The sequence below is a fragment of the Microtus ochrogaster genome, linkage group LG4 (genome assembly GCF_000317375.1).
Source record: "Microtus ochrogaster isolate Prairie Vole_2 linkage group LG4, MicOch1.0, whole genome shotgun sequence".
In the NCBI taxonomy this organism is placed as follows: domain Eukaryota; kingdom Metazoa; phylum Chordata; class Mammalia; order Rodentia; family Cricetidae; genus Microtus; species Microtus ochrogaster.
The window spans coordinates 50,280,744-50,291,756 of record NC_022030.1 but is presented as its reverse complement, the minus strand read 5'-3'; the positions used below and the strand labels follow the sequence as shown (position 1 = coordinate 50,291,756).

General features: G+C 38.6%; 1 protein-coding gene across 2 annotated transcripts in view; it reads right to left on the bottom strand.

Annotated features, from left to right (window-relative positions):
* Window positions 1-11,013, bottom strand: part of Sphkap (SPHK1 interactor, AKAP domain containing) — a 178,005-nt gene that overhangs the window by 88,566 nt on the left and 78,426 nt on the right. The gene's annotated exons all lie outside the window — the stretch shown is intronic.

Sequence of the window (11,013 nt, the reverse complement as noted above, 5' to 3'; positions counted from 1 at the left end):
GCTCTGTAGACCAGGCTGGTCTCGAACTCACAGAGATCCGCCTGCCTCTGCCTCCCGAGTGCTGGGATTAAAGGCGTGCGCCACCATCGCCCGGCTTCCTTTAGCGATTTCTTAAATGCTCACCATTGCTTAACTTTGAAAATCACTCTCTTAACCTAAAAACACAAATGAGCTTTCTCTTAGGATGCCAAGCCTCATGTTGGTATCTTGGTGCATGAACAGGGCTCAATTCTTTTCTTTAGAATTGCTCTAAACCAAAGCAATCTTTGCTGTGTGGAGAGTAAGAAGTTTGGATTAGACAAGAAAAGGGCATCTTCTCAGACAAACTGACTGACAGAAGAAAAACAGGGAGTAAAGTTGAGGAGCTAAGAGCCTGTGACATTGATTGACAAATTCTCCTTGACATTGCCAAGGTAAACCAAAAATATATCCTGATACAGTTTTCCACTTAGGTCATTTAACAGGATGTGTTTTCACGGAGTTTCAGGACAGCAGTCATCTGCTGAGTTAGCAGAATCCACATTGAAGGCCAGAGTAAAAAAAAATAATAATAAAGAATCAATCCATGTGTATCTATGCAGTGGAGATGTGCTGTCCTCTCTAATTAAGCAGAGCCCCACTCTCCTTCAATACTACACTGCCAAGAACAATGAATATGCTTTTGCAAAGAATCTTAAAATTGGAAAGATATTTTGAGCTCGTACGTTGCCAGCCGTTTTGGAAATTGTGGGAGATGAATTGTGATAATCATAATATGTCTTGCGGGCAGCCAATTATGTATCAATGTTAATAGAAACTACAGTGAAATTTCCTGAGTAGATATATATCAATTCATTATTTTCTGGTTCCAATATACACAAAAGTTCTGATTGTTCAAAGTATACAGGCCTCAGTTTTCCTGTAGGTTGAAGGAATGATTATGTTGAAATAAAGGAACAGCACATATAGGCACTGTGGGCTCCAGTACAATTAGTTAGATGAAGCGTTAGTCAGCTTTAGATACTCAACACCTACCATCCTTTAGCATGCCTTTAATGTCTAAGCATCTTCCGCTGAACACTACGTTACAAGCCAATGCACACAGTACCGATGAGAACATTTTATGGCTCATTTTGTGGGCTTATTTTGAAACTACATCCTTTACAGTTAAGCAGTCAGTAGTATGCAATAACTTTTAGTGACTGCTTCAGACACTGCATGGCACCTGCTAAATGTTTTCAGAATACTCTAAACACAAGAACGTTTTGAAGTTGAACTCCGTATTTTAGAAACACCAACTTTGTTTTTTTTTTCATTTTTTTTCCTGCAAAAATTGCAGTTCTCTTCACAGTTGCTGAATTTAGACAAAAGTGAGAAGCCATTTCTCAGGCACACTAAATGCTTTATTCATGAAATAGTCTCCACGGCACCCTCAACACAGCTGAATGTCAAAGGTTATTAAGGTGCTATTAGCTAAAGGCATGGAACTGCTATTAATTAGAAATCCTTCTGAGTAACAAAGTCTACTTGCAAGGGCCATGCAGAGGATATGGGATGGAACAAACTGAGCTGAGAATATAAAAAGAACTAAGGTCCAGGTCTTCTAGGGAGTGTGTGAGGCTCTCAAGACCAAATCTCCAGTAAAACAAGAAAAGTTAGCAAAATTATCAAAAACCCATTTTAATTCTCAAGGAATTATTTAAAGGTCACACGGAGTACGGACAAATATTTATTCAACAGATTCTTCTGAAACTGAGACACCATACCCTTGGATCCCTGCTTCTGTGTCCTCTTACTCATTCTGGTGGGAGCCATACATGGGTATCTGTGTGCTTCATGTGTTCCAGGCTTCCCAATGACATTTCCTATATGTCACCAGAGGTCACCAGAGTTTAACACACTCTAAAATACTAAACAAATATGCTATTGTTGTTATTCACAAAGGTCAGAAACTGATAGAGATAGTGATAGCAATAGTGATATACCCTCCCTATAAGACTCCACCCTAGGCATGAGAGAAGGCAATGCTAGATGCTGATGACATCCTTTCCAACTCAAGTGAAGAAAGTTTCCACAGCAAGATAAGCCAGCTGAGCACCAGTGGACAGCACCCTCATGGCTGCCAGCCAATGTCTACAAGTTTACTTGGAGAACCTTAAACTGTAATGTTTATCCATTTCTCCAGGTAAATAAATTTTAGTACTTAGTGAAGTTAATAGACAAATTGGAGAAACTGATAAAAGGTCAAGGTCATGGGATAGATGGAAAAGCTGATGAAGGACATATCTCTGCATATGTACATATGCCTGCACGCATGTGCATGCACGCACGCGCACGGACACACACACACACACACATACACACACACACACACACACTCCATATTTCCAAGTTTTCACAGGGGCTAGTGAACCTCACAATGAACACTGTTATCTGAGATGTAGTGGATCTTCTTGGCTTAAGCTGGCTCGGAGATGATTTGCCTGTGGACCACAGGGTTTGGATGCTTCCCAGAGACCCTCTCATTGGTTTAGCTTTGAAATCCAACCATCAGTCGATATTAGGGACATTCTGAAAGATCTTGTGGGGTAGATATTGATGTAATGTTAAGAATATTATCGTGTTTCTCTGAGGATTCATAGAGAAAAGTATCAAAGCCATGAGAACAAGAGAGAGGGGGACTGCTGAAGAGCTCCAGACAAATCCTGTAACTCTGTCAATCACCACTGAGTTGCCCGCTGACCAAAGGAGCAAACAGTGGTATGGAGCATACCAATTATTCAGCCATGTAGAAAATGGTATCTCTGTTGGCTAAGCAAGTTGTGTTTGACTTTGCTACAAATGTTATCCAGCAAGCACTTCTTGTTGTATGTGTGTTGGATGAGAGGGGATGATGGAAAACATGGTGGGACACCAACAAGAGGAATCATCTGTGCCCGTTGCTATGTGGAGCAGGGTGTCATTACCAGATGATCTCAGCCTTCCCTTCCAACTGTCTTTCCTCACAATCATTCCTATTCACACCACCTACCCTCCACAATTACCGCACTCCCCATTCTCCTGTTTCAGACTTTATTCCCAATATTCCCGCTGCTTGGCATTGTTTCTGCCCTGAATTTCCCTGTCTCTAAATCCTACACATTTTACAAAGTGTGCCTCAAGGAAAGTACTCCATGATACTCTCAATAAATTATCTAAAAGTAATCATTTTAGATGGAATCTCTGTTATTTATTTCTTTAATGTTATTTTCAGACTTTTTTTGCAAATAGCTTTTTTAATACACTATGTCCTAATTATGATTTTTCTGTCCCTTAGTCCCTTCCAAACCCTCCCCACCTTCTAAGTACCCTACATCTACACCCTTTCTTGCTCTCTCTCATTGGATAACAAACAGGAGTCTAGGTAAACAAATAAGATAAAATAAAAACAAACAAATCAGAATAGCTCAAAACACACAAACAGGTAAAAAGAAAGAGCCAAAGAAAAAGCACAAAGAACATATATAAATGCAGTGACATACACTCAAACACATAGAGATACCATAAAAACACAAAACCAGAAAACACAGTATGTAGGAAAAAGTAACTACATTATTTTCTCCCCTAATCCCTTCCATGGCCCCTATTTTCTCTCAAATACATTTCCCCTTTCTTTGATTATTATTGTTACACACACACACACATATACATATACTTATATATATGCATATGCATAAGTGAGGATTACCACTCAGAATTGAATGACAAATTAGTGGTCTCATCCTTGGGCAAATCTCCTCCTTTTCTCAGCATTTCTTAGTTGCCTGTGGTTCTTTTTCCAGGGGTGGGGTCTTTGAGATTTTCCTCCTTCCATGTTAACATGTCTGTTCTTGTTATTGTTTAGATCTTGTTTAGGCAACCATGAGATATCAAAGGTGTAGCATCTCTCTTTACTCCCAACTCCCAACTTTAGTTTTACACCCCTTTTCTGTCCCATGTATTCTTCTATACCATGCTAAAGTACTTAAAATGTAACTGTGAGTTTCTTAAGATGCAGTCATCTGGTTTGCATATATTTTATACATCTCCCAGATATATAAAAAATGTTTGCATATCATTAAGTTGCAGCTCATGCCAGCTGGATGAGCTCAGGTATGCGTTCTGAGAGGACTGAGAGTAATGTATTTTTGGATAGATGGCAGAGGCATACTAGATTTTAATTGCAGTTTCCAACTGTGGATATGATCTGGGAGTTTGCCCATCCCCATCTCAGGCTGTCGCTCTTGCTCTTGTCACAATCATTCCATGCTGCTTCTAAGTTGCTAGGCAGCACCGACAAACTTGAACTTGTACCTCCAATTCTCTCACTTCTGTATCTTCTATATGTTCACCTGAAGCGTTGCTGCAGATCAAATCTAAGGTCTGGCAACTATTCTACCGACGGAGTCACGTTCACAGCTCCACCTGGGAGTAATTGCTATAAAAATGTTGACATTCTTAAACGGATAGAATTTAATCCAAAAGCTAAATATCTAGAAACTTCTGATTCTCTCTCCCCGTGTGTGTGCGTGTGTGTGCATGACTGTGTTCCTGCATGTATAGGTACATATTTGTGCATCTACATATTATTATTTGTGTGTATGAATGATGCAGAGGCCACAGGACAACCTCAGGCATTAGGAATGCTTATTTCTTGTTAAGACAGGGTTTCTCAGTGGCCCAGAGATTGCTCATTAGGTTAGGCTAGCCTGGCTAGCCAGTGACCTCAGAGAGCCACCTCTCTGCATCCTTAGTGTTGGGATTATATGTCAACTATGAGGTGAGGTGAAGACTCAGCCTAGAGAGGTACCTACTGCCAAGCCTGATGCTTTGAGCAAAATCCCTGGGATGCATATTTTAGGAGGAGAGAACAAATGCATTCAAGTTATCCTCCAGCCTCCTCATGTGAGCCATGACATGTGTGTTTATAAATAGATATACACTTTTATAAAGATACCATGCCTTTAATTTATTTTTGTTTTATGCATACGAGTGTTTGTTTTCATGTATGTATGTGTACCATATATGTGCCTGGTGCCCGCAGAGGCCAGAGGAAGGCATCAACTATCTTGGTCTTGAAGTTATAGATGGTTGTGAGCTACTTTGTGGGTGCTAGGAACTGGATCAGGGTCTTCAACATTAGCAGCCAGTGCTCTTAATTGCCAAGCTAACTCTCCATCCTCATTCCTGACTTCTTAACACAAATTCTTGTAATCGACCTCACTTACCACCAGCCTCTGGGAAATAAACAAAGTCTTTTCTTGTTACCCTGGCTTTCTGCATGGCAGAATTTAGGATAAAAATAACAAATCAATCGCTTTAGAATTAATAACCATTCAGTTGAAATCCAGAGTCTGGGACCTGAGTTAGGAGCTAATCTAACTCATCAGACTCTAGAGGGATTGAGTGTTGTGGAGCTAGCAGGGAGGAACTGAGGATATAATTATATGTAACAAAGGAAAATTAAATCTAGAAATTAGCTTCTTTAGCATAACTCAAGAGGAAAAGATATCTGGGACTGGTTGGTATCTTATTGCTTTTTCCCCTGTTTGCTTTTAATTCTTGCATATTACAATTAGGTTGAAAGGTCACAAACAGAAGTTAAAAGTAAAAATAGCTTTCGTAGCCAGTTTAGGTCAATGAGAAACTGAACAAGAGAAGAGTAATATGACTAAAACTCTTTGGATTGTGACTGGAGAAACTAAGTAGATTACAAAGCTTTCAGAAATGAAAAAAAAAAGTTGGGTATTGCTCTGAGAAAGAGGCCCATGCAAGCCATAGTTTATGTTCATTTGGATATTTCTCTTCAGTTGTGTTAAATCTGGGGTGTTTACATGGGTGTATCTAATGCGTACTTGGTAATATTCCTGTAGTTTACAGATTGTGGCCATCAGTGCACACACAGGGCTGACATCAGGAGGTGTGGAGAAAATAGGCATAAAGAAAACGTCAAATGAGAAATGATCAGTCTTTCCGACAGATATTAGGAAAGCATGAAACCAAGTGCTGGGTTGTAGGGTGGGAAGGGACAAAAGTTCAAATTGAAGCTTACAACGTAGTAATTCTAGAGGCAAGAGAGAGATTTAATGAGAGAATGTTGTTTTTGAAGCCATAGAATCTGAAGTGTGGGTATGAGAGAAATTTCAGGTGCCTATGCCAAAGCAATGGCAACATGTCATGCCTTTGACTGAGTGACACACATGAGGATAACTTTAACAAAATGGTGAGGAAGATGTGTCAGTATGTGAAGAATGTTGTTACAGGATAGGTGTTTTGACAGGAAGATGAGTTCAAAGCAAGTGGTTTTGTTATTTTCCTTCCGAAAAGTTGGATAAACATTTTTATTTAGAAGGTAAAGGAAAAATATATACAATGCTGAAAAATTTATCACTGATTAGTGTTTTTTAAATTAGAAATGATGTCCATTTGTGGGTTTTTAAAGATAATAGCGATTTTGAAGGAGTGAGATATTCAAGTAATCCGCTGACAATTCCCAGCAAATGAAGAAGTTCTGGAAATTGTAGTTTTCAGAAATTAACCTAAAAACATGAATGAAAAAAGTTTCTCCTTACTTGACTGAGTAATCCTTAAAAGTTAAAATGACTATTTTGTATGAATGCAGAAAATGTACTGAACTCAACAGTCAGGGGCAGTTTATATGATAGCAAGTAGGTAGCAAGGTAGTCCAGACTATGGGTTTATATGATAACAAGTAGATAGCAAGGTCATCCAGACTATGGAAAAAGGATATCTGAGTGATAGTCAGCATTCTAATGAAACTGGCATCAGGGAAGTAAATGGGAACAGTACTACTTGGAAGGCAAAATGTGATAAGGAGATGCAGAGGGTCTCCAGATACTTGGGTATAAATACATTCAGTTGACACCTTTGTATTTTTTACATCATTCTTCCTTGGTTGAGTCTTAATGAAGGGTACTATTTACTTACCATAACCAAGGCTTCAATAGGGGTATATACATATATGATGTACATATGTGCATGTAATACAAATAGTTATGGATAAAAAAGTGAATTCGAATAATCGATGTCCACTGCCATCTATTGTTTTCTATAACATCCTCTGAAAGTGAGGGTACTTAGAAGAGGCAGTCTGGATGAAGAGAGGTACCAGTTTGGGTAAGTCAAATGAAGAGACAAGAAAGGGAATCTTGGCAACTTAACTGGTCCCAGACATAGCATTTTTTTAAAACTGGAAAACATTTGTATGATTGCATAGCAGCACATGGTGAAATGACATAAGTCAGAAACTGAAGTCCCACCAGCTGGGCTCTGTTTTGGTTATACAATGTTACATGAAAACTATAGGCCTGGAAAATATTTTGAAATTTAATATATTTTATATGGGAACAAAAATGAACAGTTTCTGACTCCTTTTTGGAACGTTGAAGGTCTGACATTGCTACTTGAAGACAGGATGCATCATCATGGTTGCTCATTGCTGTAACTTCTACAGGAAAGTGGGGCAGGAAGCAGCCTGATTGCCAACAGTAGTAGGTCCATTAGATAGTAAGATTAGTGTTGTCGGGGGTTTCTGTCCTGCCTATTCCTGCCGATGATAAGTCCCAAAGGAATCACACAGAGGTCTAAATTAATCATAAACTGATTGGCTCATTAGCTCAGGCTTCTTATTAACTCTTATAACTTACATTAGCCCATTATTATTATCTGTGTTAGCCACATGGCTCAGTACCTTTTTCAGTGGCATAGTCACATCTTGCTTCTTTTGTGTCTGGACAGGACTGCAGAGGGAGCTTCCCTCTTCCCAGAATTCTCCTGTTCTCATTGACCCACTTCTACTTCCTGTCTGGTTGTCCCACCTATACTTCCTGCCTGGCTACTGGCCAATTAGCATTTATTTAAAACATAATTGACAGAATATAGACAATTGTCCCATACCAGATTAGGGTACTTTTTTTTTTATGGCTTTCAGAATACTATTATATAAACGTATTTCATCTTGTAAATGACAGCAGGTAAAGAACAAAATGTATCATTGTCTAGAAATGTATAGAAATTACAATGCCCCAGTGATGTTGGATTCTGTTGTGCCAAAGGCAGCAGCAATGAACTACCCTTTACTTTCTATATGTACTTTACATTGGTCTTGACAGTCTCATGGACCTTTCCTTTTATTTCCTCCTCTGGGTGCTTTTGATTACAGAGCCAGGTGGGCTACAGTCACTGGAGATGAGTGGTTTCCTTCCACAATTACCATTGTTTGGTGTATAATGTGGAGTTAAAACACAGATTCAGGTGATTTAATGGTTGATTTAATGGTTAAAGATTCAGGAAATTTAGACAAATGTATCCCAGCTAAATGTAATTTGTGGTGTCTCCTGTTCACCCTTTTCCATCTTTTCAATACATCCAGAGGATGATTTAAGGCTCAAGATAGTTTTATTTGTCCCAGCTTGGAGCTGTGTTACTCCTGGGACCTAATGGGTAGAGACCAGCAAAGATGCTGAATGTGTTACCGTGCACACGACAGCTCCTTGGAACAAAGAGTTACCTAGCCCACTGCTTAAACAGTACCAGAAGTGAAGATTTTGGTTTATAAGACATTGCTCATGGATGCCCAGTAAACTTGCTCTAGTGAGCTGACTACTTAATGATTGTGTTAAAACCGAACATAACAGGAAACCTCTCTCTCACCCTATTCAGCTATTGCAAATGCCTCCTGTAAAGTATATAAAATGCTTCCAGATGGTCCAATTACATCCTATGGGCATCACACACACACCATAGGCATGCGTGTAGAGGGCTGTCTCTGGTCTATTAGAAAATATAGTAACTGATATTGAAGGACAGAAATTCTACTTCTATATTTAGTGTGTTCTCATTTCTTTATTAACCGCTACAGCAAACCCGTGACATTGTCAAAAATGAAAAAAAGTAACTAATACTCCTGGGAACACAGATCACAAAAGAGACACATTTCTCTGCTCATTAGCCAGATCTTTTCCTTATATTTGTATTTTTCAACCTTGAGTATATAAGATTAAACACATGAGCTATTCATTCTCACCTTCCCCTCTAAGATATCAGAATAATTAAATACAAAAGACAGGTTGATGCAAACAATTCTAAAAAGGAACTAGAAAATTATGTAGTTGTACCCTTCAGGTGTTAGAGGTCTTTTAATGAGAATAATTATTTATTATTGTTGCCTTTTCTTGGTTGATGATAGGTTTTTTCCTCAGAGGAAAATTGCCTTAATGGAAGGAGGTGTTGAATGTTTGAAACATGTCACTATTTTGAGATATTTTAACAATGTGTTCCACCAGAATGAATTAAAAATAGTTGATAAATGATGTAAACACTCAGGCTTCATAAGCACACCAAGATCTACTCATCCAACCACAGTTTTATTGGCAACATATTGAGATTTTTAAAATATTTTATGCATTCAAAATTCAGGCTTGCAGGCTAAAGTAATTTTTTTTGCTATGTGTAGGATGCTATGACATTCAGATCATCAGCCATGCATGTATTCTGAGTGTCCCAAGCTCCGTGCAAAGTGCTCCTTTCTCTTTTCATCATTCACTGGCTGCATGGATACCTGTTCTCCAAGATCCTTTGATGACATTTAAATCTTAACCTCTATCCTTGATCTTGCCAAGATCTCCAGTTTCTAAATTCAGAAACGTGCCTATCATTTTTACTTGAATGGCTATATAATAGTCAACCATCCCCCATCTTCCAATGCCTACTCTCCCTTTCTCCCGTGCTCATTCTGCCATCCCTTGTTCCCTCATCTAGTAAATGATACTACCCATGGTCCAGGAGCTCAAGTCAAAAAAATCAGTGTAAAGATTTTTGACTCCTGTCCTTCAACCATATTACTTAATATATACATATGATTTTAAAGCTTTTATTCTTTTTTTTACTATTGTGCTTTCTTTGCATTAATTTGCTGTCCTTAATTTATTGCCTTTGTATCAATTTATTTAAGGAATACAAAACCTTTTAGGAAGCACATGCATGTTAGAACCATTAGGATACTACAATAAATGAACATTTCTCTCATCTCAACTTGTTATTCACCTACCTTCTCCATGGCTAAAGCATCCACAATATATATTTCTAATGAAAATCTAAAGTAAAATATACTCTTAGCTGTGCACTTCGTATGATACACTGGGTATTTTAACTTGTTTGCCCAATGCAGTCTACAACCTACATTTAATATAAAATTACATAGGGAGTCCTTATTCCCAGGTGCTTAAATAGTCTTTAAAAGACTGGTTCATAAAAATATATAAGCCTTTATGATTATGTTTCACAATAAAGTGGCCTTCCTAACTCTTTGGCTTCCAGTCAGGTTTAGTGGACATTTTATTTATCTAAGATTTGAAATGCCTCTTCTGGGAATTTGAATTTTAAATTTCCTGAGGGGGCAGATTCACAGGGAAAGGGCAGGCCACACAGACAGATAATAGGACTAAACTCATTTTATCTATTCTGGGAACTGGGTTTAGAAGCAAACCTTCCAAGAGAATTCTTTCTTCTGGTCTCATTGAAGGGCTTGAGTATTAAACCCCTGGAAATACACCAGATGGAAGGAAGAAGAATGTGCCTAGAAAACATTCCCCCCATGGGTGAGAACTGAGAGCTCGCTGCCAGCTGAACCAACCCTCCAGTCTGAGTAAGATTCTTCTTAAAGCAAACACCTCTACTTCAGCATGGGGGCTTTGCTTTACTCTGCCATCCTTCACTGACATTTGGTGGTTTTTGCTTTTCTGTAGGTGATGTTTGCTTTTATTTGAAATTCTTTAGTACCAAGGGAATGCTGTTGTGCATTGGAACTGAATTTGGCTGTGAAATCAGCTTTTCCTCCCTGTATCAAAGTACGTGACAAAATAGCTTCAAGTGTCAGAAAGATTGATTTTGCCTTAGATTTTCAGCAGAAGTGGCCATTTGACATTATTATTTCTAGATGAAGGCCCTATAGGCAAGTAGTCAGGGAAAAGGAGGGCAGTGTGTGTGGAGGGAAGG